Raw genomic sequence first — 27,311 nt, forward strand, 5'->3', positions numbered from 1 at the left:
TAAAACTGGTATATTCAGGTCAAAATTACTTTTACTTTGCAAAGAGTAATACATTATACTCAGAGGATTATTTAAGACTATCATTTCTCTCTGAAGATTCTGGCAGCTCTTATAGCCTGACTGGCAGCTCTAAAGCTTATCAGTTGGAAGTGCTTTCCTAACTGACCTCCCTAAATGAGCCATGCACATCTTTGCTTCTCTTAGTTAGCAATATAAGAAAATAGAATAAGTAAAAAAAAAAAAAAATGACCAATTTAAACATCTATAATAAGCTATGCTTTTCATAAAATATGTACTTTTTCATTAAATGCTAATTATGTATACAATATAGCACAAGAACAAAGTACAGATATATGACTTACTGAATTATAAATTACAGAAAGGATAAATCACATTAACTTATGGTGGTTAGGAAAGGTTTAAAGGAGGATGTGAGATGAATCAACCTTTGAATTATCTTTTGGATTTAGAAATATGAAGCATATGGAATAAGGACTTATGAGTAAAATAGAAATGGGAATTGTTTCTGGAACAATGAATAAACTAAATTGACTGAAAAGATTTATATAAGTAAAATGGATATTGCTGGAAAATAGTTTGGCATTAGATATAGAAGAGAATATTCATTTATAAAATGAAGAAAATAAATTTTAAGCAGTGTTTAATGTGTCCCAAGTAGGTGTTTCAAAGATTACTTTGATGGAAGATGTGATGATCCAATATACATTAAATGCCACTGACCTGACCAGGCCAATGGCAGAGAGAATCGAAACAAATGAACAAAAGTCATGTAAAAGAGATTTAAAAGAGGAAAGAATATTCTATTCACAAATAATATAATAAATAAAGGCATGGAAGAATCAAAGCAGTTGCTATATTCAGATAAGAATTCTAATAGAGCATAGGGAACTGTGTGGAAATGAAATTGGAAAATGTAGCCAAAGCTAAGATGCAAAAGGCCATGTTAAACAACTTGAAATTTATCTTGCATAAAATGGGGACTCTACAAAGTTGTTTTAAGCACAAGAATAGGCAGAGATAAAATTAAAGGAAAGTTTCATTTGTTTGGCTGCTTGTCATAAGAAAGTAATAGGTAAAAGTTGAATTTGGATGATGAAGAAGCAGTGCCAGGAGAGCAGAAAACTAAAGGCACAAAGCTCAGGCAGTATTTGGGAGAGTATTCTAGAGGATGAAATCAAAAGCACAGGAGGACAAAGGTCGTAGGCTAAAAGGACATGATAAAAGAGTGAAACCTAAATGTTAAATTATGTAGAAGTAGAAATCAAGATCCAGATTTGTGGCCATCTGATTAGATAGAGAAATGAATAGAATTGAAAGCACCTGGTGTAGAAGTTAAGGAATTATAAAATCTCCCCCCCACACACACACAAGAGAAGGAATTATGAAATCCACTAGTGAATAGCTCATCATGATAGCTATTTTTCATTACCCGCTGTTATTGCACAAATGACTAGGTACCAGTAGATTGTAAACAAAATGGTTGAAAAAAGGTGGCATAGACACTGGATTTCACAGACCAGAAGAAGGTAAGTTATTAAAGGAGATCTGCAGAAGAACAGCCTGGAAATTGGCAACAGGGACCCAGGAAAATGCTGGACTTGATATATGAAGTATAGGAAAATGAGGATCTTCCTTGTTAGGCTGTGAAGAAGGTGATACTATCAAAAATACGTTGGGAAGTGGACAGAGAATCCTAGCGGGTGACTGAACATGTAGAGGGATTTCCTGACAACACAAAATGAGAAAATCCTGAAAGCCATACGTCATTTACCAATTTACCCAAAAAACACATTCAAAAAACAATTTCAGCAGGTTCATGGGTCCTCTGACTGCCATCCACAGACATCAGTGGACGATACCAACCACTGTAGAAAGCAGCCGGTGGAGGAGTGGGCCAACTCAGGGTGCTAGTATGGGAAAACCAAGGTGACTGTAAGGTGCTGGGACACACATAAATTTAAAAGAAGAGGTTTAACTATCCCTGTTGAAAATAAGGGAAGATATTTCCCACACCTCCTTTTTCTCAGAGCATTTCCTTTAGAAAACTTAAATACTGGCTCTTCTCTTTGAAATGTATGTAAATCCTTTTGAAGAGTAATCAGCCCTTTTTTTAAAAAAAGTCTGGGATGTCTTTTTGTGACAGATGTCTTTCTCTGTTATCTGGGAACCATCTCTTTGAAATGTAAACACCCCCTATCTCCCAGTTTCTGTAGGAGGGTGGGCTCCTTGCTCACATTTGCATAACTATCTCCTATCATAAAGATTTGAGAAGTTTGTTTTTCTTTAAATAAAGCTAGTTAGCTAACACAGATGATAACCTCAACTACCAGGTAAGGTTAAGATAAACTGTGCATGACAAATGCTATTTTCAGGTCCTCTTGATTGAGGATAATTATTGTATATCTTGAAAGAAACTTCTATGTAATGCATTTGTGAGGAAGGAAAAAATAATTTCTCTCTACCCTTCTAGGTTCTTGGCTCAGACAGTTTCCGACCCCTCCCCCCGCCCCCCTTCCCCCTAATAAAAGACAGAGTAACAGGAGAAAAACAGATGTTTAATAGCATGTATACTTCCTGTATTCATGAGGCATACCCAGGAAAACTGAGTAACTCCCCCAAATGGCTCAAGCCACCACTTTAAATACCATTTCTACTAAAAACAAAGGATCTCAGAGGAAAGGGGAGGGCAGTTATGGCAGATTAGCCAGCAAAGTATAATAATCAAGGGTATGGTGGTTATACAGATTTCAGTTTCTGCCTTGTCCATAGATAGAATTTCTAGAGATTTAGACATTCTTCAGTTCCTGGTACAGAGAGTCAGACACCCTTACAAATGGGGATTTCCCTTATAGACGTAAATGTCTCTCACAAAGAAGTAACTTCCCAGTGTTTAGAGCTTTTCCTACATCTGCTGTTTCTTAAAAATAATTAGCCTAAAATAATCCTTATGCCAAAGAGACATATTTTGGGGGCAAATTCTGCTCCCCTTCAGGTTGTGTCTGCTTGGCTAAAGAAGGTTGAGATTTCTTCCTGTCTTTGCAGTCTCTTAGCAGATAGCCTGTAATGCACATCACATTTGGTTTAATGCTTATTCAATAATAAAAGTGTTTTCTCTCTCTACTACCTTTGTGGAGAGGATTTCTGGGTTGGGAAAAGATTTTATTTGTAATTATATTTCCCCTTCAAGAGTTGGGTAAGGATTGTACATCTAAGGGATGTTAATATAACTAGTAAACATCAACTTTCTAATTACAATTTTTGATAAAGCTGTTACAGGAATTCTGTAAATCTTCTCGTCTAAATGTCTTGTCAGCAATTGGTAATTGTGATGTCTGGAGCTTAAGCATGGGTAGCTGAACAAGGTGACCCCAAAGTTCCTTTTAGCCCTGCAGTCTATAATTTTCTCATACTGATTTTCTTTAAGGAGTAGGAAAACTTGATTCAATAAACTTCTCTCATTTCATTCATTAACACATTATGTAAAAATTTTTATTTTGTGTCAATATATATTATTTTGGTATACTAATAATTTTAGTCCTTCATTTATATTGTTGGGAAGGAAAACTTTCTCTTTACCTTTCAAAGATTCTTCTGGCTGGTTTAAGAATTAAATTGATGTGAGACAGATTAATAAGGGAAAATGGAATTTAATTTCATACATACCAGAACCCCACATACATGAAAGGTTCAAAGACAGAACGATTAAACGAGGTATATATGCCATCCTGAGCTAAGAGTGGCATAGAATCATGGGGCTTCAAAGGGGAGGAGGACAATTCACAGGGCAATAAGAAGAGCAGATGTTTGGTAATTATATGTTTGCCTTACCATACAGATGGGTCCCTCAGATAATATCTATCTCTGGTAATAACTCTTATTTTGAAAAAGACACCCATTTTGGATTTTTCTAGGTAGTTGGTGGGGAGGAAAGTTTCTCTTGAGCCAGGTGGTCTCTAATGTTTTCAGCTCAAAATAGTCTACATGCCAAGGTGGCACACTTTCGAGATACCTGTTCTTAACTCCTGCAATATCAAGGATTATGCAGGTGATGACTTTCTGTGAATATACCAGATATCAAAAAAATTGGAGGAACAGTTTTAAATTTTGAAATTTAGTTACTAATTAAATCCTCTCCCAAATATTCCTTTTTACCTGTTGATCTTTCCTTATAGCATTTTTTCCTTTTTTTTTCTCTCTTGAAGTCTTTCCACCCCCTACTAATCTGTTACCTACCAAAGACTGCTTGAATGTTTCTTATATGTACAGTTCCTTGGAAACTCACACTGGTGTCTTCATTTCCTTCTGAGTAGGATTTCAGTTTCTTTCTAACCACCATAACCTCTTGCGCTTCATTCATTTTTCTTAGGAGTCTCTCAATATGCATGCCAAACTAATGGCGAATCCTGTCTTGACCTCCATTAGCATACTTAAAATTTATTAGCTCTTCCCCTTTTGTCCAGAAGCATAGTTTTTGTTAGGCAGGGTCTCCCAGGTTCTGGCATTCTCAGCAGCAATCCTGGATAAGCTGAGCGCTGTGGAAAGCCTGTGCCTTAAATAAAGAGTTCCAAGTTTTGCCACCATCCTGTTCAGATGAGCCACTATTTAATCTTCATTTGTTATGGGCCTGACAGCACTAAACAAAGAGCCTCTGCTTCATACAACAACTTTAAAAAAATTGTCTTAATTGACTCCTTTTGATACTTGCAGTGTAGCTACATCCCCCAGACAAACTACTAGAGACACAATGATTACAAAGAGAGTAGAATAGGAAATGTTTGCCACTGGAACAAGGAACATAATAAATGAGATATGGGAGGGCCCTGAAAGGCTTTTAGATTTGCTCTTTTCTCTTTCAAAAAGATTTCTTGTTCATTTTCAACCTCTAGTTTAAAAAGGCAAAGAAACAATGGTCTCTTAGCAATGTTTGGGAGATGACCTTTTCTGTCTTCAGTGTCTGAATAGAAAATTCAAACTCCCTAGAGCCAGAATCAAAGAAATCTTGCGGAAAAAAAACAGCAAAGCCCCTAGGCAGATTAGGCCTTGGACCATTATTTCCAGAAAGAATATATATAAACAGAAGTTCCAGAAATAACATGAAGTCAGATTTCATGAACTATTCATCATATCTGATTTAATGGGATCATTATAACTGGCATTTGGCATGTGTTAATAGCATCTAACACAGATACTTTTTTTTTCTTTTTTGACTATTGAATGAATAATGGTCCATGCTTTGGGTTTTCTTAATGGCTCCTTAATATCAACTCTTTGGGGAAGAAAAACTGATAAAATGTATGACATTTATTTTATATTAGTAACATGGAAAATGTGCATGTTTATAATCAAGGTAGTTTTTTACACTGCAGCTCTAATGATTTCTCATGAAAAGTGGATGGTTATAAGGAGTGCATTTCCTCAGTGAGTATCAAATGGCAGCATATTACCCAGCAATGGGAGAAAAAATACAGACACTAGGACACTATTGCTGATCTGTAAAGGAAGCTGTACTTTTCAAATAATTCATCACTTAATGGAAGCTTTCATAAGCTACAAATTGATGGGCTAGAATTTTTCTTCTATATGTTAGAAATTATCTGCAAGAAAAGCAGAGAGAAGACATTCTTTTGTCCCATTCTCACCTATGACTATCCCTACAGGTACATTCTCTGTTATTTTCTAGTGTAAGAATGGTAGAAGGGGGCATTATTTCCTTTGGCATCTAGCCTTAAGGAAATTTCTAAATGAGTGATAATGTTGTGTCCCATCCCCTAATGTTTTTCTTAGCCTCCTAATCTTGTGCCATATTAATTAGAAGACTAGATCTGCTGCTGACATCAAAGACACTTCATGTACAGGAGAGCTCAGAATGAGATGACACGTTATCAACCTAATCCAAGAGAAGGGTTGGCCCTTTTGCTGGCATAGCATATAGCATTGACATAGGTCGGAGTTAGTATGACAGTGTGGAATACAGAAATCTATGTGACTGGACAAGGAGCTCATTTAAAAATTGTGTTCTGTTCCCTGCTCAGATTATAAAATATGGTAACACCTGTTTCTGAATGTTTCAGTTAAATGCCGTGGACTCCCAAATTGCCTCTGGTAAGAATATTTCCTCTCTTCTTTCCTCTTATGATAATCTTGAGTCCTTCAGGTTATACACAACTGTTATTTGGATTCATTATGCAAATTTGCATACTCTTGCTCGCCAGTACTTCCAACTCCATGTTTCAGCAGCTTCTTTCAGAGAAAAGGAGTACTGAATTAGAATTTCCATATTGGAAAGAATCGTTCCCTTCCTACATGTCCCTTTCCTCTCAAAACCCTCCACATGTTTCCTGCTGGCTCCTTTTTTTCAGCTCTCATTTTTACTAGAAGCAACCAAGAGACATACATGCTTTTCAAGCCCTTTTCCCAGCCCCATAGTAAGACTAATCCCGTCATTAGCAAGGGTTTTACCTCCTGCCCACCTGCAATGAGCATACTAACACTGAAGTAGGGAGATGGGATTCTGTTCAGCATTGCAGTTATGATCATTAACATTATTTATAATCTCTCTTGATTTCTTTCTATTGTCTCTGAAAAACAAATTGTATTAATGATTATTCCCTTGAGTACTTCACAGATGAGCAAGAGGGAAGAAATGTTGGAATTTGCTCATTGATGATCAAAATTAAGTGAGCATTCCAGTTACCTATGGAGCTTTTTTTAAAAGTACTGTGGGATCATCTATTAAATAGATGGGGCTCGAGCATTTGTTTTTACCAAGTGCTTCAGGTGGTTCAGGTGCAGTGGTTACAAAATCTACATTTGGGAACTTCTATCAGGCAATGCAATTGGTTGTAACCACAGAGATTATGTTATCCGTATTTATTTTTTTACTTCACTTTAATAATGACTCTGTTATACTTAAAAATTAGGTTTCAATCAAGAACAACAGTTTTATTTTCAGAAGTGTTAAAATGAGAGCATATTCTTTTCTCTAGCAAGCAAATTAGCTCCCTTGTGATTATGTTCTTCTTCTTTTTTTTAACAGGTTTGTTTTTTCATGCTTGGGTTTTCTTCTCATTTTTCAGTTTTGGTGGTACCAGAGGCCAGGTGTCCTATTAATGCACCGTTCTGTCTGTGACTGAATTAAATTGCTGCTTTAACTTCAGAAGAACCAGTCAGTGTGATCTTCAAGCCTCAGCAGTAACATCAGGTCTCATCCAAATGGACATGCCTGCCAATACTAGGGCAAGGAGAGTTAACTACAGTTATACATTTTTATTAATATTTATGAATATTTAAAGAACAAATTTTAATCTAAATGAAGGTAATATTTCATCCTTAAGGACCTGTGTGTAAACCTGTTAATAAAAATATGAATTCAGGGTGCCTGGGTGGCTCAGTTGGTTAAGTGACTGCCTTCAGCTCAGGTCATGATCCTGGAGTCCCAGGATCGAGTCCCGCATCGGGCTCCCAGCTCAGCAGGGAGTCTGTTTCTCCCTCTGACCCTCCCCCCTCTCATGTGCTCTCTCTCTCAAGTAAATAAATAAAATCTTTAAAAAAATATATGAATTCATCTGAATAATCATATCACTCCACATATATAATCTATGAAGCACAGAAAAACTTTTTTTAATATGTTAATTATTTCTGAGACTTTGATGATAGGTAAACTATCCAGAAGAAATGACTTTCTTCCTCTACTTTTTTTACCCAAATTGCTTCCCAAGAGGTAACATAAAAAGCATTCCTGAGGGGCGGAGCAAGATGGCAGAGGAGTAAGAGACCTGGATTTCCTCTGGTCTCAGGAATTCAGCTGGATAGGGATCAAACCATTCTGAACACCTACGAACTCAACAGGAGATCGAAGAAAAGAATAGCAACAACTCTCTGAACAGAAAAGCGACCACTTTCTGGAAGGTAGGATGTGTGGAGAAGTGAATTCGAGGCGATATTCGGGAGGATAGACGGCTGGGGAGGGGACCTCTGTTGGCCACTTTTGGCAAGTGATAGAGCCGCGGAGCACAAAATCGGAACTTTTAGAAGTCGATTCCGCTGAGGGACATCACTCCAGTGGCTAAGCTGGGGGTGGAACCCTCACGGGACAGTGTGGTCTCAGGACCCTCGGGGTCACAGAAAGACCAGGGGTGCCTGAGTGCGGCTGAGCTCCCGGGTATCAGAGCGGGGAAGCTGGCTGCAGAGACAGAGCTGAGAAGTGAGCTCTTAGCTTGGGGTTGCCATAAACTGTGATCGGCAACACAGTTGTGCCACTGCTCCTCCAGCAGGGACCCAACAAGTGGCAGATCCGGGGAGACTCCCCTTCCTCCCCGGGGAGGAGTGGCACAGGAGTGCACTGCAGGGATCTGCTGGGTTTGGAGACTCCACACGGGGCCAGGTTCCAGAGATAGAAACACTCGGTCATAGACCAGGTGAGCACGGAGTGCGGCCAGAGACCGGAGACGTGAGTGATTGACTGCTTTTCTCTGGGGGTGCACTGAGGAGTGGGGCCCCGAGTTCTCAGCTCCTCCAGGGCAGAGATTGGGAGGCCGCCATTTTCACTCTTGTCCTCCAAAGCTGTACTGAGAGCTTGCAGGGAACAAAACCTCCCCAGAGCAAACCCGAGCAGATTACTTAGCCCGGACCGGCAAGGGGGCGGGGTGATATTGCCTCTGGCAAAGACATTTGGGAACCACAGCAACAGGCCCCTCCCCCAGAAGATCAACAAGAACAGCCAGCCAAGACCAAGTTTACTGATCAATGAGAATGGCAGAACTCCAGTGCTAGGAGAATACTGCACATAGAATTCATGGCTTTTTTACCATGATTCTTTAGTCTTTCAAAGTTAATTTTTTTAACTGTCTTTTTTTTTTAATTTTTCTTTTTCCCTTTTTCAACCAACATCTTATCAATCCCTATTTTTATTTTTTTATTTTTATTTTTATTTTTTTTTAAAGATTTTATTTATTTATTTGAGAGAGAGAGAGAGAATGAGAGATAGAAAGCACGAGAGGGAAGAGGGTCAGAGGGAGAAGCAGACTCCCTGCTGAGCAGGAAGCCCGATGTGGGACTCGATCCCGGGACTCCAGGATCATGACCTGAGCCGAAGACAGTCGCTTAACCAACTGAGCCACCCAGGCGCCCTCAATCCCTTTTTTTAAAAAAACATTTTTATTTTTCATTTTTAGAGGCATATTCTATCCCTTCATAGTAGTTACCCTTATTTTTGGCATATATATATATAAGTTGTTCTCTCTTTAAAATTTTGAGATACAGTTTCTTCTAACATATCAAAATATACCATAAATCTCTAGTGTATGGCTTTGTTAAAGTCTCCTGCCTGATCACATTTTCTCCCCCCCTTTTTCTTTCTTTCTTATTTTTTTGATCCTCCTCTTTCTTTTTTCAAACAACTTCTTATCTTGTCAATTCCTTTTATAAAATTTTTTATAATTTTCATCTTTACAGTCATCTTCTATCCCTTCATCGTATCAACCCTTAATTTGTACATATATAAGTCTTTCTTTCTTTAAAATTTTGGGAGGCACTTTCTTCTAACAGACCAAAATACACCCAAAATCTAGTGTGTGGCAGTGATCTATGCACCAGGCTGATCATATCTGGTCATGTTCTGTTTTTTTGTTTTGTTTTGTTCTGTTTTTGTTTGTTTTTATCTTTTTCTTTTTCTTTTTCTTTTTTTTTTCTCTTTCTTTTTTCTTTCTTTCGCTTTCTTTTCCCCTGCTTTCAGGTATTTTCTGATTTGTGTAGAGTATATTTTCTGGGGACGTTGTTACCCTGTTAGCATTTTGTTCTCTAGTTCATCTATTCTCCTCTGGACAAAACGACAAGATGGAAAAAATCACCACAACAAAAAAAAACAAGAGGCAGTACTGTCTGCCAGGGACCTACTCAATACAGACATTAGTATGATGTCGGACCTAGAGTTCAGAATCATGACTTTAAAGATACTAGCTGGGCTTGAAAAAAGCATGGAAGTTATTAGAGAAACCCTTTCTGGAGAAATAAAAGAACTAAAATCTAACCAAGTCGAAATCAAAAAGGCTATTAATGAGGTGCAATCAAAATTGGGGGCACTAACTGCTAGGATATATGAGGCAGAAGAGAGAATCAGCGATATAGAAGACCAAATGATGGAAAATAAAGAAGCGGAGAAAAAGAGAGATAAACAACTACTGGATCACGAGGCCAGAATTCGAGAGATAAGTGATACCATAAGATGAAACAACATTAGAATAATTGGGATCCCAGAAGAAGAAGAAAGAGAGAGGGGGCAGAAGGTATATTGGAGCAAATTATAACAGAGAACTTGCCTAATGTGGGGAAGGAAGCAGGCGTCAAAATCCAGGAGGCACAGAGATCCCTCTCACAATCAATAAAAATAGGTCAACACCGCAACATCTAATAGTAGAACCTATGAGTCTCAGAGACAGAGAGAAAATCCTGAAAGCAGCTCGGGAGAAGAGATATGTAACCTATAAAGGTAGAAACATTAGATTGGCAACAGACCTATCCACAGAGACCTGGCAGGCCAAAAAGGACTGGCATGATATATTCAGAGCACTAAATTAGAAAAATATGCAGCCAAGAATACTATATCCAGCTAGGCTGTTACTGAAAATAGGAGAGATAAAAAGCTTCCAGGACAAACAAAAACTAAAAGAATTTGCAAACACGAAACCAGCCCTACAAGAAATATTGAAAGGGGTCCTCTAAGCAAAGAGAAAGCAAAAAAGTAGCATAGACCAGAAAGGAACACAGACAAAATATAGCAACAGTCACCTTACAGGCAATACAATGGCACTAAATTCATATCTTTCAATAGTTACCCTGAATGTAAATGGCTAAATGCCCCAATCAAAAGACACAGGCTATCAGATTGGATTAAAAAACAAGACCCATCAATATGCTGTCTGCAAGAGACTCATTTTAGACCCAAAGACACCCCCAGATTGAAAGTGAGGGGGTGGAAAACCATTTACCAACTAATGGACACCAAAAGAAAGCTGGGGTGGCAATCCTTATGTCAGACAAATTAGATTTTAAAAACCAAAGACTGTAATAAGAGATACAATCTAACGATTGTAAATATCTATGCCCCTAACATGGAAGCAGCCAATTATATAAGGCAATTAATAACAAAAGCAAAGAAACACATTGACAACAATACAATAATAGTGGGGGACTTATCACTCCCCTGAATGAAGTGGACAGATCATCTAAGCAAAAGATCAACAAGGAAATAAAGACTTTTTAAATGACACCCTGGACCAAATGGACTTCACAGACATATTCAGAACATTCCATCCCAAAGCAATGGAATATACATTCTTCTCTAGTGCCCATGGAACATTCTCCAGAATTGATCACATCCTAGGTCACAAACCAGGTCTCAACCAGTACCAAAAGATTGGGATTATTCCCTGCATATTTTCAGACCACAATGCTTTGAAATTAGAACTCAATCACAAGAGGAAAGTCAGAAAGAACTCAAATACATGGAGGCTAAAGAGCATCCTACTAAAGAATGAATGGGTCAAAAAGAAAATTAAACAAGAATTAAAAAAATTCATGGAAACCAATGAAAATGAAAACACAACTGTTCAAAAACTTTGGGATGCAGCAAAGGCAGTCCTAAGAGGAAAGTATATAACAATACAAGCCTTTCTCAAGAAACAAGAAAGGTCTCAAATACACAACCTAACCCTACACCTAAAGGAGCTGGAGAAAGAACAGCAAATAAAGCCTAAACCCAGCAGGAGAAGAGAAATAATAAAGATCAGAGCAGAAATCAGTGAAATAGAAACCAAAAGAACAGTAGAACAGATCAACGAAACTAGGAGCTGGTTCTTTGAAAGAATTAACAAGATTGATACACCCCTGGCCAGACTTATCAAAAAGAAAAGAGAAATGACCCAAATCAACAAAATCATGAATGAAAGAGGAGAGATCACAACCAACACCAAAGAAATACAAACAATTATAAGAACATATTATGAGCAACTCTATGCCAGCAAATTAGATAACCTGGAAGAAATGGGTGCATTCCTAGAGATGTATCAACTACCAAAACTGAACCAGGAAGAAATAGAAAACCTGAAGAGACCTATAACCACTAAGGAAATTGAAGCAGTCATCAAAAATCTCCCAAAAACCAAAGCCCAGGGCCAGATGGCTTCCCAGGGGAATTCTACCAAACATTTCAAGAAGAATTAATAATTCTTCTGAAAATGTTCCATAAAAATAGAAATGGAAGGAAAACTTCCAAACTCATTTTATGAGGCCACCATTACCTTGATCCCAAAACCAAAGACCCCATCAAAAAGGAGAATTACAGACCAATATCCTTGATGAACATGGATGCAAAAAGTCTCACCAAAATACTAGCCAATAGGATCCAACAGTACATTAAAAGGATTATTCACCACGACCAAGTGGGATTGATCCCTGGGCTGCAAGGCTGGTTCAACATCTGCAAATCAATCAACGTGATACAATACATTAAAAAAGAAAGAACAAGAATCATATGATCCTCTCAATAGATGCAGAAAAAGCATTTGACAAAGTACAGCATCCTTTCTTGATCAAAACTCTTCAGAGTATAGGGATAGAGGGTACATACCTCAATATCATAAAAGCCATCTATGAAAAACCTACAGCGAATATCATTCTCAATGGGGAAAAACAGAGCTTTCCCCCTAAGGTCAGGAACGTGGCAGGGATGTCCACTCTCACCAGTGCTATTCAACATAGTATTAGAAGTCCTAGCCACAGCAATCAGACAACAAAAAGATATCAAAGTCATCTGAATAGGCATGAAGAAGTCAAACTCTCACTGTTTGCAGATGATATGATACTTTATGTGGAAAACCCAGAAGACTCCACCCCAAAACTGCTAGAACTCATACAGGAATTCAGTAAAGTGGCAGGAGATGAAATCAATGCACAGAAATCAGTGGCATTCCTATACACCAAAAACAAGACAGAAGAGAGAGAAATTAAGGAGTGGATCCCTTTTACAGTTGCACCCAAAATCATAAGATATCTAGGAATAAATCTAACCAAAGAGGCAAAGGATCTGTACTCAGAAAACTATAAAATACTCATGAAAGAAATTGAGGAAGACACAAAGAAATGGAAAAATGTTCCATGCTCATGGATTGGAAGAACAAATATGGTGAAGATGTCACTGCTACCTAGAGCAATCTACACATTCAATGCAATCCCCATCAAAATACCATCCACTTTTTTCAAAGAAATGGAACAAATAATCCTAAAATTTGTATGGAACCATAAAAGATGCCGAATAGCCAGAGGAATGTTGAAAAAGAAAAGCAAAGCTGGTGTCATCACAATTCCGGACTTCCAGCTCTATTTCAAAGCTGTCATCATCAAGACAGTATGGTACTGGCACAAAAACAGACACATAGATCAATGGAACAGAATAGAGAGCCCAGAAATGGACCCTCAACTCTATGGTCAACTCATCTTTGACAAAGCAGGAAAGAATATCCGGTGGAAAAAAGTCAGTCTCTTCCACAAATGGTGTTGGGAAAATTGGACAGCCACATGCAGAAGAATGAAACTGGACCATTTCCTTACACGACACCCAAAAATAGACTCCAAATGGTTGAAAGACCTAAATGTGAGACAGGAGTCCAAAATCCTAAAGGAGAACACAGGCAGCAACTTCTTCGACCTCAGCCACAGCAACTTCTTCCTAGAAACACCGCCAAAGGCAAGGGAAGCCAGGGCAAAAATGAACTATTGGGACTTCATCAAGATAAAAAGCTTTTGCACAGCAAAAGTAACAGTCAACAAAACCAAAAGACAACCAACAGAATGGGAGAAGATATTTGCAACTGACATATCAGATAAAGGGCTAGGATCCAAAATCTATAAAGAACCTATCAAACTCAACACCCAAAGAACAAATAATCCAATCAAGAAACGGGAACAGACAAGAAGACATGAACAGACATTTTTCCAAAGAAGACGTCCAAATGGCCAAAAGACACATGAAAAAGTGCTCAACATCGCTCGGTATCAGGGAAATCCAAATCAAAACCTCAATGAGATACCATCTCACACCCCCCAGAATGGCTAAAATTAACAAGTCAGGAAACAACAGATGTTGGCGGGGATGTGGAGAAAGGGGAACCCTCCTACACTTTTGGTGGGAATGCAAGCTGGTGCAACCACTCTGGAAAACAGTATGGAGGTTTCTCAAAAAGTTGAAAATAGAGCTACCATACAACCCAGCAATTGCACTACTGAGTATTTACCCCAAAGATACAAATGTAGGGATCTGAAGGGGTACGTGCACCCTGATGTTTATAGCAGCAATGTCCACAATAGCCAAACTGTGGAAAGAGCCAAGATGACCATTGACAGATGAATGAATAAAGAAGAGGTGGTATAGGGGCGCCTGGGTGGCTCAGTCGTTAATCGGCTGCCTTCGGCTCAGGTCTTGATCCCAGGGTCCTGGGATCGAGCCCCACATCGGGCTCCCCGCTCCGTGGGAAGCCTGCTTCTCCCTCTCCCACTCCCCCTTCTTGTGTTCCCTCTCTCACTGTCTCTCTCTCTCTCTGTCGAATAAATAAATAAAAAAAAATCTTTAAAGAAGAGGTGGTATATATATATATATATACAATGGAATATTGTGCAGCCATCAAAAGAAATGAGATCTTGCAATTTGTAATGACGTGGATGGAACTGGAGGGTGTTATGCTGAGCGAAATAAGTCAATCAGAGAAAGTCATGTATCATATGACCTCACTGATATGAGGAATTCTTAATCTCAGGAAACAAACTGAGGGTTGCTAGAGTGGGGGTGGGGTGGCAGGGTTGGGGTGGCTGGGTGATAGACATTGGGGAGGGTATGTGCTATGGTGAGCACTGTGAATTGTGAAAGACTGTTGAATCACAGATCTGTACCTCTGAAACAAATAATGCAATATATGTTAAGAAAAAATAAAAGAAGAAGAAGAAAATGAAGGGGGGTAAATCGGAGGGGGAGACAAACCATGAGAGATGATGGACTCTGAAAAACAAACTGAGGGTTCTAGAGGGGAGGAGGGTAGGGGGATGGGTTAGGCCTGGTGATGGGTATTAAAGAGGGCACATTCTGCATGGAGCACTGGGTGTTTTGCATAAACAATAAATCATGGAATAGTACATCACAAACTAATCATGTAATGTATGGTGATTAACATAACAATAAAAAAATTTAAAGAAAAAAATAAAAGATAATGAAGGGAAAAAAAAGCATTCCCGAGTTTCATGAATAGTTTTATTACCTGGATAAGCCATTAATGAAAACTGGATATGTTATAAAAGCATTTCTTTACAAAGTTGACTACAGTGCTCTGAACTATAGGGAGATCAGCATAAATAGAATTGGGGACAAAATTTAACATTTCAAAAATTTGTATAGAGCAACCACATTTTATAAGAAAGAATGCTGAATTTATACTTCAGAGTAATTATTAAGTTCAAGCAAATTGTTACCAGAATGTTTAATTTGTTCATGTTAAATTGGATTATGTTTTCCCAAAGCAAATCAGTAAAGTCTGTCTAATGCCATTGGTATGTTCTAGCCATGATTTAAATAAAAGCCTTGCCCATTAGCAGGGCATGAGTAGTTCTGAGTGAGTAGTGCTGCTCTTGATGAATGTCTTGAAGATATTAGCCAAAGAACAAGGTTATGTTACTGGTGGGAGAGTCTGTTTTATGGGAATGGAGGTCTCTGTCCTTGGATTTCCCAGGAGATTTAGGTGTGGATCTGTGCTGGAATAAAGACAGCCAGGAGGAAAGTAGTAAGCACAAAGCAGTTTATTAAAGCAAAAGTATACTCTCAAAGTGGGAGAGTGGGCAGGTTCTGGGAGGTGTAACTGGCTGGAGGTTGTTTTGGAATTAGACTTTGTGTCTCTCTGGGTTGGGAGGTGCTGTGAGTACAGTGGGGTGGCCTCTAATGGAGGCTGCTTCCAATCATTTGGGAAACTCCACCCACAGGTTGGGAGGAGGAATTTTTAACCCTGCAAGGTTTGTACCAGGAGTGTCATGGTAGCCTTTCTCCAAGGGGGAGGCTGTACGCACAATGCAAATACATTATAATGAGTCTAGGGGTTACCTTGGGGCAAAGGTGGAAGAGGAGAACGAATGTTCTGCACCTGTGACTCCTGATTTGTTAGTCCCAAGGTCTCAGAAGCCACAAGGTCAGGATGTTGTGCCTGCCCCTGATTTTAATGTGTAGCTTATTTATCACCATCCTTGCTGCTAGTTCATGTTTCTATCATTTCCTTTCAAAGACTTGGGACTCTGCCTTGGAGCGTTCTTTCTACTTCTCACATCTAGTTTCCACCTAACAGTTATAGAGTGGATTTTGCAAAGTTTGGTTTTTCCTCCTTTCTAAAAGCAAGAATATTTGTGACAAAACCCTGAAATAAGTCACCTAATTGATCATAAAAATGAATTTGGGTTAGGAGTCTAGACTACCATCCAAGGTTGCCTAATGAGAGGCATTGTTATTAGGAAAGTGGGAGTCAGAGGCGTGTGTGCTTGCACGTGTGTCAATGTGCATGCACAAGCACATGTGTTTGTAAAGTACTTAATAAAAGTGCTGATGAAAAGTCTTTGGCTATCAGGAATTAGTGAGAATAGCTAAAATTACTGATTCTATTGCTGCTATCCTGGAAGGAAATGTCACTAACAACCTGAAGAAGGAAACTAAGGAAGAAAAAAGAAGAGAAACATGACCCTTAAAGCAGGTATCTCCAGGGGCCAGCTGGTTACCCAGAAAGGGCTCAGAGTGGTAGGTGTTCTGTGGGCTCACCATATTTCAGTCTGTTCTCTGTCTTTGCATAGTAAAAAGCTTGTTTGTTGTTCAGTTCACTGACAATTGACTAAGCTATGGTGGATTTGTTAAACCTGACCAAACACTTTAGGTCTACATAAAACCATTACTATGCTCATTTAATCATTTGCAGTTAGAAATGTAAATTAAGAGGAACAACATGAAATCACAGCAAGAACACTCTATGTATTCTTGATGGTTAGTATTTTTGAGCTCTGATAATTTACTACATGCATCTCCATTTTAGAGATACCTACCCAGGGAACATGGTTCGTTGTGTCATCCCCTCCCCTAGACAAGCCTTATGACCAACTGAAAAAGTGATTTTTGTTAAGGTTCCTTTTTTCTAGTTATATATATATATACACACACGTATACATATACATATATATATCTCCCAGCTTTTATTAAGCTCTTTATTCACACTGAATATAATGCAACCAATAAGCCTGCCAATTAAATATGTTAATATACTCATGTTCATGATGATAAAAATTTTATTTTTTCTGTTTATGTGTCCAGTCTTATCCTACTAGAGAAGAAGAAACTTATAATCCTATATTGATAACATTTGTCACAGCACCTGGCACCATATTACCTTAATAAATAATACCATTAAAAATTAATCTTTTCAGGCGCCTGGGTGGCTCAGTTGTTGGGCATCTGCCTTTGGCTCAGGTCATGATCCCAGGGTCCTGGGATCGAGCCCCACATTGGGCTCCCTGCTCTGTGGGAAGCCTGCTTCTCCCTCTCCCACTCCCCCTGCTAGTGTTCCCTCTCTCATTATATCTCTCTCTAATAAATAAATAAAATCTTTAAAAAAAATAATCTTTTCAAAACCAATCAAACTTCCATTCACAGATTATGGTATTGGTTAATTAGTTAACAGTGCAGATTGAAATCAGATTACTAGGGTTTGAATCCAGGTACTTGTTGTTTAACCTTGGGCAAAGGTTAACTTACTTCACTAAGCCTCAGTTTTCTCATCTATGTCCTAAGATTCATAACTGAATCTGATTGTTTATTTTTTTTAAGATTTTATTTATTTATTTGACAGAGAGAGACACAACAAGAGCGGGAACACAAGCAGAGGGAGTGGGAGAGGGAGAAGCAGGCTTCCCACTGAGCAGGGAGCCTGACGTGGGGCTCGATCCTAGGACCGTGTGATCATGAGCTGAGCCGAAGGCAGACACTTAACCACTGAGCACCCAGGCACCCCCTGAATCTGATTGTTTAGAAAGACCTTTACAATATATCTGGCCCAGAGGAAGTGCTCAGTACAACTTAGCAACTAATATCATTTAAGGTGAATTATTTTCTAGATGATGAATTTCATTTATTGCATGTTAATTTTCCCCAATTTAATCAAATTTTCAATGGATAAATTTAACTTCCAATTTTATGGATCTCTTTGTCTCCTTCCCAAATCCTACCTACCACAAAGAACCACCTACAAGAAGCAAATTGAAAACCAGCTAGCTTGTTTGGAAATATTGGTTAAAATGAATTGTTTGTAAACCTTCAACAAAAGCTATCTGAAATCAAGACAGGTTAGTATTAAGTGGTAAAATGCTGAGATGTAATTCATTTTAACAAATACCTGTTAAGAATCAACTATATGCTCAATGGTGTGCTAGAAAAAGAAGGCAATAATTACATTTATGGATTGCCTACTCTAAACTTCCTTGTGCTGCATACAACACACATCAACTTATTTAAGTCCTCACATTTATGCTGTGGAGTAGGTATTCTTATTTAACAGTGACAGATTAGTCCATGCTGTTTCCAAAGCTAAACTTCATTGTTAGGCACTGTGGAGAAGATTTAGTGAGTGAAGGAAGGGCTTTAAACAAAACTGTCTAATACCCATAGAATGTTAGCACTAGGCCAGTGGTTTCCAAATATTTAACTCTAGCATGGGGACTTCAGTAAAATAAAAGCCCAGTATATAGAAAAGACATTAGTGAGTGCTACTTTGGTTGAAGTAGGTTTAGTGGATTTCATTCTCTCTCTTTCTCATTTCTCTTTCTCACTCATTCATGTCAGTATAGACTCATATCTTTCTATTTTATACAATAAGTTATAATACATTACTATCAAATATTCCCTGATTTGGCCAGTAGTAGCCTATTTAATCCTGTGTTGTTTTGATGTGTCCTCATCATTCTCTGAGTACTTCCCAACTTTTTGGTCTGTCAGGACTTTTCCAGACTCATACCTGCTCCAGCCCCGAAGTCAGTCATTGTTTAAGGAGTTCTGGTTTCCTTTAGTGGAGAATAGGTACTTAGAAACGAAGATATGTGTGCTAGGTGTGCTCATTACTACTGTCATTTATATATTTATTTCTAATACATTAGAAATCCAATATTCTAATATTTCCTATATATACAAGTATATTTTTTATATATGGCTCAAATTAGAAAAAATATTGTGACGCATTGCTTCTAGGCCCTTTTAGAAGACACACATTAATATATCTGATTGATGTACATTTCATGCAGATTTCCTGAGTTTGCCATCTCAGTTCCTGTGGTTTACTAAATGACCAAAATTTCAGTTGCTTTGAGATTGAATTTTTGTGTTCAGGGTTGATGGGATGTACTAAGCCCTAAATACAGTTGCCATATAAGTGACCCCATAATTAGAGGTGGACCAAAAAGATTAAGGTAGTCACATAATCTACTTTAGATTCAAGTTCTATATTACCTGATTCTTCCTTCTAATAACAAAAGACTGTAAACCTCACCCAGACTGCTTCTATTCACTTGACTGGATTTTGTATTTCTTTGGCTCTAAAGATAGGTAAATTCATTCCCACCAAGGTCTAAAGACCTCTGAATTTTAAAGAATCACATTTTCTTTTTCTTATACTTTCTTCCTGATGGCACTGTACAACTATTACATATTTTAACTTATATTTAATGGAATTCTGAATATCTCTCATAACTTTCTCCACTTAGGCGGAACATTTAGCATTATTGTGGTTTTATGTCCCTCCCGAGTCTTTTTGTTGTCTTATTGCCATGCCTTTTTTAACTTCATTCATTCTGTCTAAAATGGTTTTCCCCTCTGGTTCTGTTGGTGATCTGTTATCTCTCTTTCAAGGCCCATTTCTATAGAACTTTCTTGTCAACTATCCTCTCTCAGTAAAAGGAGACTTGCCTCTCTATTTCTGTAATCTATTGCTTACAAATGAAAAAAAACTACTACACTTTGCAATTTCTTTTTCTTATTGGCTTGCATTCCAACAGCAGTGGATGCTATTAGAGCAGATTTCATGTGAGTTCACCTTTGCATCCTCCATAGCATCTAACACTGTTTAGAAAGAAAGGAAATAATCCCATTGTACCACTTCAGTGTGGTTGGAATTTGTTGGATAATGGTAGTAATTTGTTTTCTATAAAATCATTATTGCTACTAAGCTCTAAGGAAACATTGCATAATTCTTTACCAGGATATTGGGGCCTAGACTATGTGAGAATGAAACTGTTCCACATGTGAGTTTTGGTGATGGTGTTTCCTCGTAGAGCATTCTTCACCAGGTATTCTATGGACAGCACTAAGTTTATTTGAGCACCCAGAAGTGTATAACATATAGCAAATGTTTGGTAAAATATGTTGAATAGATGACTTAATTAATAGTAGTGGAGGGAAGTGAACAGTACCGAGAAATGCACACACATATAAAAACAACATCGTTTCTAAAATTGCTCTGTATTCACAGATTTAACATGCATTGCTTCCTGAAACTGATGAAAAAGTATCTATTAATTAGTTCTCCAGAGTAAAGTTGACAATCCTGAATTACAGAAATAATATTCCCCTTTTCTTTAACTGTAGTAGATTTTCAGAATTAAAAATAACAATATAGGAAAAAAATGTTCTAATCACCAAGCCTTTGATAAGTAAACATAGTCTATTTTCATTTCTACAGGTACATGGAAAACACTTATTTTTATAAAGATTGAAAAAATTCCTGAAATAGTTTAAAATAAAACAGCAAATTAACTTCATTAATTTTACATTATTCCATGATTTATACCTTTGGTTTTAAAAAGACATAATTAAAATTTAACTGCATTTTAGTTTTTTTTTTTTAATTTTGGGGATCTGTTGTTTATTTTTTATTTTTTTTTTAACTAAGCTCTACATCCTACATGGGACTTGAATTCATGACCCCAAGATCAAGAGTCAAATGCTCCACTGACTGACCCAACCAGGCACCCCAATTTAACTGCATTTTAACATTTTTTTGCCTACAACTGAAAATTTGCCATTTACTCAGATTTTGATATTGTGTAAATGTTACTAAAGTGTATGATTTTGAAGGTGTGTTAGCAAAGAATACATTTCAGTTGGGATATATTGCTGAATCAAAAAAAGAGAGAAAAAAAGCTTCATAGGTCACTGAGTGCAACATGATAGTAAACATTTGATTTAATGTGTAAATCTCTCTGGATTATTTTGCACAATGGAAAATATAGTATAGTGTCTGTTTACCTCTCTTGATTATTTCATGCAATAAAAGGGGTATTTTTCTTTCAATACAGAACTGACAAACAATGGGTCAAACATCAGGAAACAAAATAAGATGTGTTTTCTATTTACTCTGAAGAGGACAGTATTGAAAAATACTTTGTTTTTGTCTTGGGGGTGCTGTGACAGCCCAGATCTTAGTGACTACTTACAGTAACTTTGTGGTGTTCAATAAAGGAGAAATGAAGAAATAAAGTTGTCATTTTCTTGGAGTTCTATCTAAGCTTTCATTCCCATGGCCAATATAAAGCATGCTTGTTGGAAACAGTCTTTGATTGGAATGACATGCTTGGTCTGTTCATAGAAAGATGGATGACCTAAAGAGTTCTTGCTTTGCCAGCTCTCGGAGGGACAACAGTGCATGTATGCCTGTTTGTTCTTTGTTAAAACTTCAGAGAGATTTTCTTCTAGCAGTGTGTGCTACTTCTGTTGCAAGTTTTTAACAAGATCACAGTCCAGCTAAGGATGCATCAGGATTTACACCTGCTGTCCTTGAATTCATTTTCCAGTTATGGAAAACAGCAGTGAATGCAGAATATCAGAATGATCTGACAGTCATTGTAACATGAAAAGAGAAGATGCTGGCTAATCAGAGTTTAGTTCATTGTTATGGCTGGGATTTTGACACGCAACTCAGTTAACCTTCCAGTGGCAGAGAAGATTAAGAATATATCCTCACCATAAATATATTTTATTATCCTTTTTGTTATGGCCCTTCTAGCTTTTCCATTCTACTTTCTCTCCTCATCTTTTCCTTTCCCAAATTGGCATTCAGTTTGTAAAGGCTTCAGTAGATTTTTTTCATTAGATAAAAGCCAAACAACCTCCCCTTTCTGTCATATGGCCCTTTGTGTCTCATGGCTCTTAATGTTTGGTTTCTATCTCCTTTTTTATCCCTCACCTCTTATCACAGGACACCTAAAGTCAAGCCATAGCAAGGGCTCAGAATTGCCAGGACAGATCCTAATCTCTAACTCTAACCCTTTTATACATGGCTGGTCTCCCTCCATAGATTGTTGATCTTTAGCTTTGTACACTTGGGGAACTCCTTTGCATCCTTGAACACACAGTCCCTTCTTTCTAGAACTGATTTCTTATGCCTATATTTGTTGAAATTATTTTATTATTATTCTTTTTGTCCATCTTTCTGTAAAATCCCTAAGAACAAACATTTTACCCATTTTTGCATCCCATTTGTAGTACCTAGGTATAATCGGTGGCACATACTAGATGCTCAATAAATATTCTTGAATTGAAAACAACCAAGCATTTCACCACATCTCCTTGGTGGCTATGTCTCTCCTAGTTAGCAAGCTATACTAAGAATCTGTTTATAGAATTTAATTTTCTTTCAGTTCCAATCTTTTAATGCACCATCATTTCCTTTCATTTTCTCCTAAATTATAAGAACTACGTTACTTGCATAGCCATGTCTCCCTGGTATGAACTCAGATATTTAAGAAGGTGCCCTATTAAAATGAACCTGGACGCCAGGAATTTTTAAAGACCTTCAAGCTACTACAGTTGCTGCCCCAAAGTCCATTTGCAGCCCATGAAAATATTGGACATGAAATAGTTAAGGAGCAAAATATCTGAGCTATTGTGAACTTTGGTATCTCACAAAGGAAGTAGTGTAGTATCCATTTTTCTACATATTATTTTCAGAATTATTACAATTTCAAAGTATCTTTTATTCCCTCTAAAAAGTAATAACAAAATATACTTCTCATTAGCACAATGTGGTCAGAATACTAAGGCAACTGGTTGAGGACATAGAGGATACAGAGTAGAAAGGAAAAGAAAACCATAGGCTACCCAAATTTAGAGAGAATCAATTTCTTGGTAATAGGTAACCAGTGACTTCTATCATACAGCAGATTATAAAAAGCTTCTTCTCTTAAATGCAGTTGATTAAAAAGTGTACTTAAAGTAGACTTCATTCAAACTCATGAGCCAGGATTTACTAGTTCCTCAGTAATAAGGACCCAGGTGTAAGTAATAAATTCATCAAAGAAAAAAAGCATACAAAACATAGGAAAAGATAATTAGGACAAAACAAAAAGAAAATAAATTAGGATCACAGATAATATATTTGGGTTCAGGGCTTTCACCAATCTTAAATGCTAAATTGGAAATTTATATCAGAATTACTCTAGATAGACTGCATCATCAGCTAAATATATTTATGCCCATGTTAACTATATAGTATGAGTTCAAGGTATTCTTAAGCTTATATGTTTATTTTACTTTTTTTTTTTTAAGATTTCATTTATTTATTTGTTTGAGAGAGAGAGAATGAGAGACAGAGAGCACGAGAGGGAAGAGGGTCAGAGGGAGAAGCAGTCTCCCTGCTGAGCAGGGAGCCGGATGTGGGACTCAATCCCAGGACTCCAGGATCATGACCTGAGCTGAAGGCAGTCGCTTAACCAACTGAGCCACCCAGGCGCCCCTATGTTTATTTTACTGATAGGAGAGTTCCTCGGGTAACTCTTGTCTTTTTATGTTCTAACAAGTTTTTTTTTTTTTTTTTAAGATTTTATTTATTTATTTGACAGAGAGAGAGAGATAGCAAGAGCAGGAGCACAAGCAGGGGGAGTGGGAGAGGGAGAAGCAGGCTTCCCGCCGAGCAGGGAGCCCGATGTGGGGCTCGATCCCAGGCCCCTGGGATCCTGACCTGAGCCAAAGGCAGACACCTAAAGACTGGGCCACCCAGGCGCCCCGTGTTCTAACAAGTTTTGTACTTGGTTTACATGGTCACTATAGATAATATAGAACAAGTCATAAAGTGAAATGCAGAAAAATCAAAAGCAGACACCCAAATTAATTTTAAAAACCCCAAATAAACAAACCAAAACATGCAGTTTATAGACTTTGCATGTAGGGACAAGCATATTGACATGCCTCAATGTATTTTGGAAGTATCACGGCATACCACATGTGGTTCTTATTGATCTGCATCCTGCTGAACTGCTGAACTGAACCCAGCAAAGGGTTGATGTGGGTCAGCAAACATAACCAAAACATTAATTCCAAAACAGAACATTTTGTAACATTTATAAACAAAGAGGTTAAACTAAAAGACTATTTTGGTGTTTAAATGAACAAAACCACAGGTATCTTTCAAAAACAGTGTTTCTAAAAGCATTTTCTGTAGAACATTATCCCATTAGAATAGATTATCTGCTAAAAAAAAACACAAAAATTCAATGGCCAGATATTTGGAGATACTGGAATTGTTTGCAAGTTGTTCTAGGTTTGCTCATGGAATCCAAAAAAATAAACTTAATCCCTCATTCACAAAGTCACTCCACGAACAGAGCCATTGCTTTCCAACAAGTCAGGTTTTTTTCTTATAAAAACAGTTTTACTTTCTTGAATTCTCTCTTGCTGTGGCTTGAGAGCTTTTTGTTTTAACAGACCATCTGAAAACCACAGTTATTTTTCCCCTTAAGTATGTTGATTATATTCAGGGGCTTTAATGATCACTTTTGTGCCAATGACTACAAAATAAAAATTAAAAAGCCTTTTCTAGATTTTAATGATATCAGTTTACTTCAAAAATAATGAAGCACTAGGCAAGCTTGAATTTAACATCTCTATCTATGCCCTAATTCACTTCTACTGTTTTCTTAGCCCCCCCATTGCCTGTGTTGTTTTATAGTCTGAGCACAGAGGTACACTTGGAGAAGCATTTGGATGAACTGTGGTAAGAAATAAATTGAAAAATATTGAGTGTCCCAATCCCAGGACACCCATATGAAACTCTGGAATGTAACCTTTGAAAAACTCTGATGACCTTGTGAATTGGCAAGAAACATCAAAATAGGAGCTTATATTATGTACACTCCAAATCCAAAAGTTAGACCCATCTTCTATTGTGAAACAATGACCTTTGTTCATCAGTGTCTGTTATGGCAGATTCTTGAGTTTGATGAGGTGAGACTCTTTAATTTAATTCTGAGTACAGCACATTGGATCCTAATGAGCCGGGTTTTCCCTATTGCCTCATTCACTTTGTCTATAGTTAGATGCTTAGGGAGACCACTAAAAGTCCATTAAATTAGACTGAAAAAAAAAAAGGCCCCATGTGACCTAAGGGAGACAATATACCTCACTGTGGAATTACAGCCAAGTTCCTGCCTTACTGAAAGTTAAAATGATAAAGGAGCAGTAAGTATTTATTTCCTTTTTTCTCAACTTTAGCTGTTTTTTTTTTAAATGGGAAATAATATCCATGTGACTAAAAAGATAATTCTGCCCATCTATCATTGCAACAATAACAAAAAAATGTTTAAATGGATTTTCACCAAATTTGAAGGTTAATGTTAGAGTGGCCTAACTTAAAATCTAGGCTGGATGGCATGCTCAATATTTACAGGGCTAGCAGAATAGCACAGCTCACACAGGGCCTGGCATATAGTAAGCATTCAGTTTCCACTCAGTAAGTGCCAGCTTTTTTTTTTTTAAGATTTATTCATTTTATTTGAGAGAGAGCGAGAGGAATGGGGGGGGGCAGGATGAGGCAGAGAGAGAGAATCTCCAGCAGACTTCCTGCTGAGCAAGGAGCCAGATGACACAAGGATGATCCCATGACCCTCATGACCCAAGCCAAAATCAAGAATCGGATGCTTAAGGGACTGAGCCACCCAAGTGCCCCTGATGCCAGCTATTTTACCATTTCCTTCATTGTCATCATCCATATCATACTTATAGGTTACAAAGTCAACCAAGATTCTTTTCTTTTACTGACCTACATTTCCCCCACCCCATCTTTTTTTTTTTTTTGAAGTTTTTCTAATGGGGAAAATACGTGAGTAAAATCTTACTTAAATTTTATGAAATCATTTTCACCTATATTTATATTCTCTGGGTAAGGAAGGGGTTTCAGGACAGGGTTATTTTGAAAGGACATGGAGTCCTCAGTATTCTTTCAATGCTTACTGCTCACATTTCTAGCATGCTCACAGCTCTTCATGTATGCATCTTGCACATTATTTGCCAGAAAAAAACATATTCTGGTTTTGTTTTATTTCCCATTGTCATGTGGTAATAAAGAAATCTATCGCCCAATTAAATTAAATTTTAAAATTTAATTTAATTTATTTATTTGAGAGAGACAGAGAGAGAGAGCACGAACAGGGGGAGAAGCAGAGGGAGAAGCGGGCTCCCTGCTGAGCAGGAAGCTCGAGGAGGCGAGGCTCAAGGCTCCAGCCTCGATCCCAGGATCCCGGGACCACGACTTGAGCCAAAGGCAGATGCTTAACCACTTAACCAACTGAGCCACCCAGGTAACCCCACATTGTGTACTTTTTACTTATATATGTTAACTTCCATCTCATCATAGTGAAGTCATGGTTCAAATGCATGAGGCAACATGATTGTTGCTGATGAAAAAATAATTCCTAACCTTTTTAAGATTTATTTCTGTTTAACCATAGGATAAAAATTTCCACTTAAGCTATCAGGCTTTCGTAGAACCTCTCCTTTAAGGACATGAGTTATGACTTTGCTTATCCTGTGGTAGAACATACAAAAATCTAGCAGTCTTCTCTAACCTGGTCCTCCCAGTCCCTTGTTATATTTCAGAAATGTTCCCTATTATCTTGTCTGTTTCATTTTTCTTTCCACCATAATTTCCACTTAAAATATTTATAAAAATTCTGATTTTATAATTTATGTAAGATGGCAGAATCTGTTTTTTGATAGCTATATTATTTTCTGACGTTCAAATATATATAGCAAGCAAATGCCCTTTTCCTCTTCCTCTTGACTTTAGATTCAGCTGCATATAATGCGCCTTACAACTGACTAGTGTTTTTTCTTGTTGCAGTAATTATTTCTTATAATAATTTTGTAATTAAAATTTCAATGATTTTCATAATTCTAGTAGTTCATT

This window comes from Zalophus californianus, chromosome 7 (assembly GCF_009762305.2).
Source record: "Zalophus californianus isolate mZalCal1 chromosome 7, mZalCal1.pri.v2, whole genome shotgun sequence".
Classification (NCBI taxonomy): domain Eukaryota; kingdom Metazoa; phylum Chordata; class Mammalia; order Carnivora; family Otariidae; genus Zalophus; species Zalophus californianus.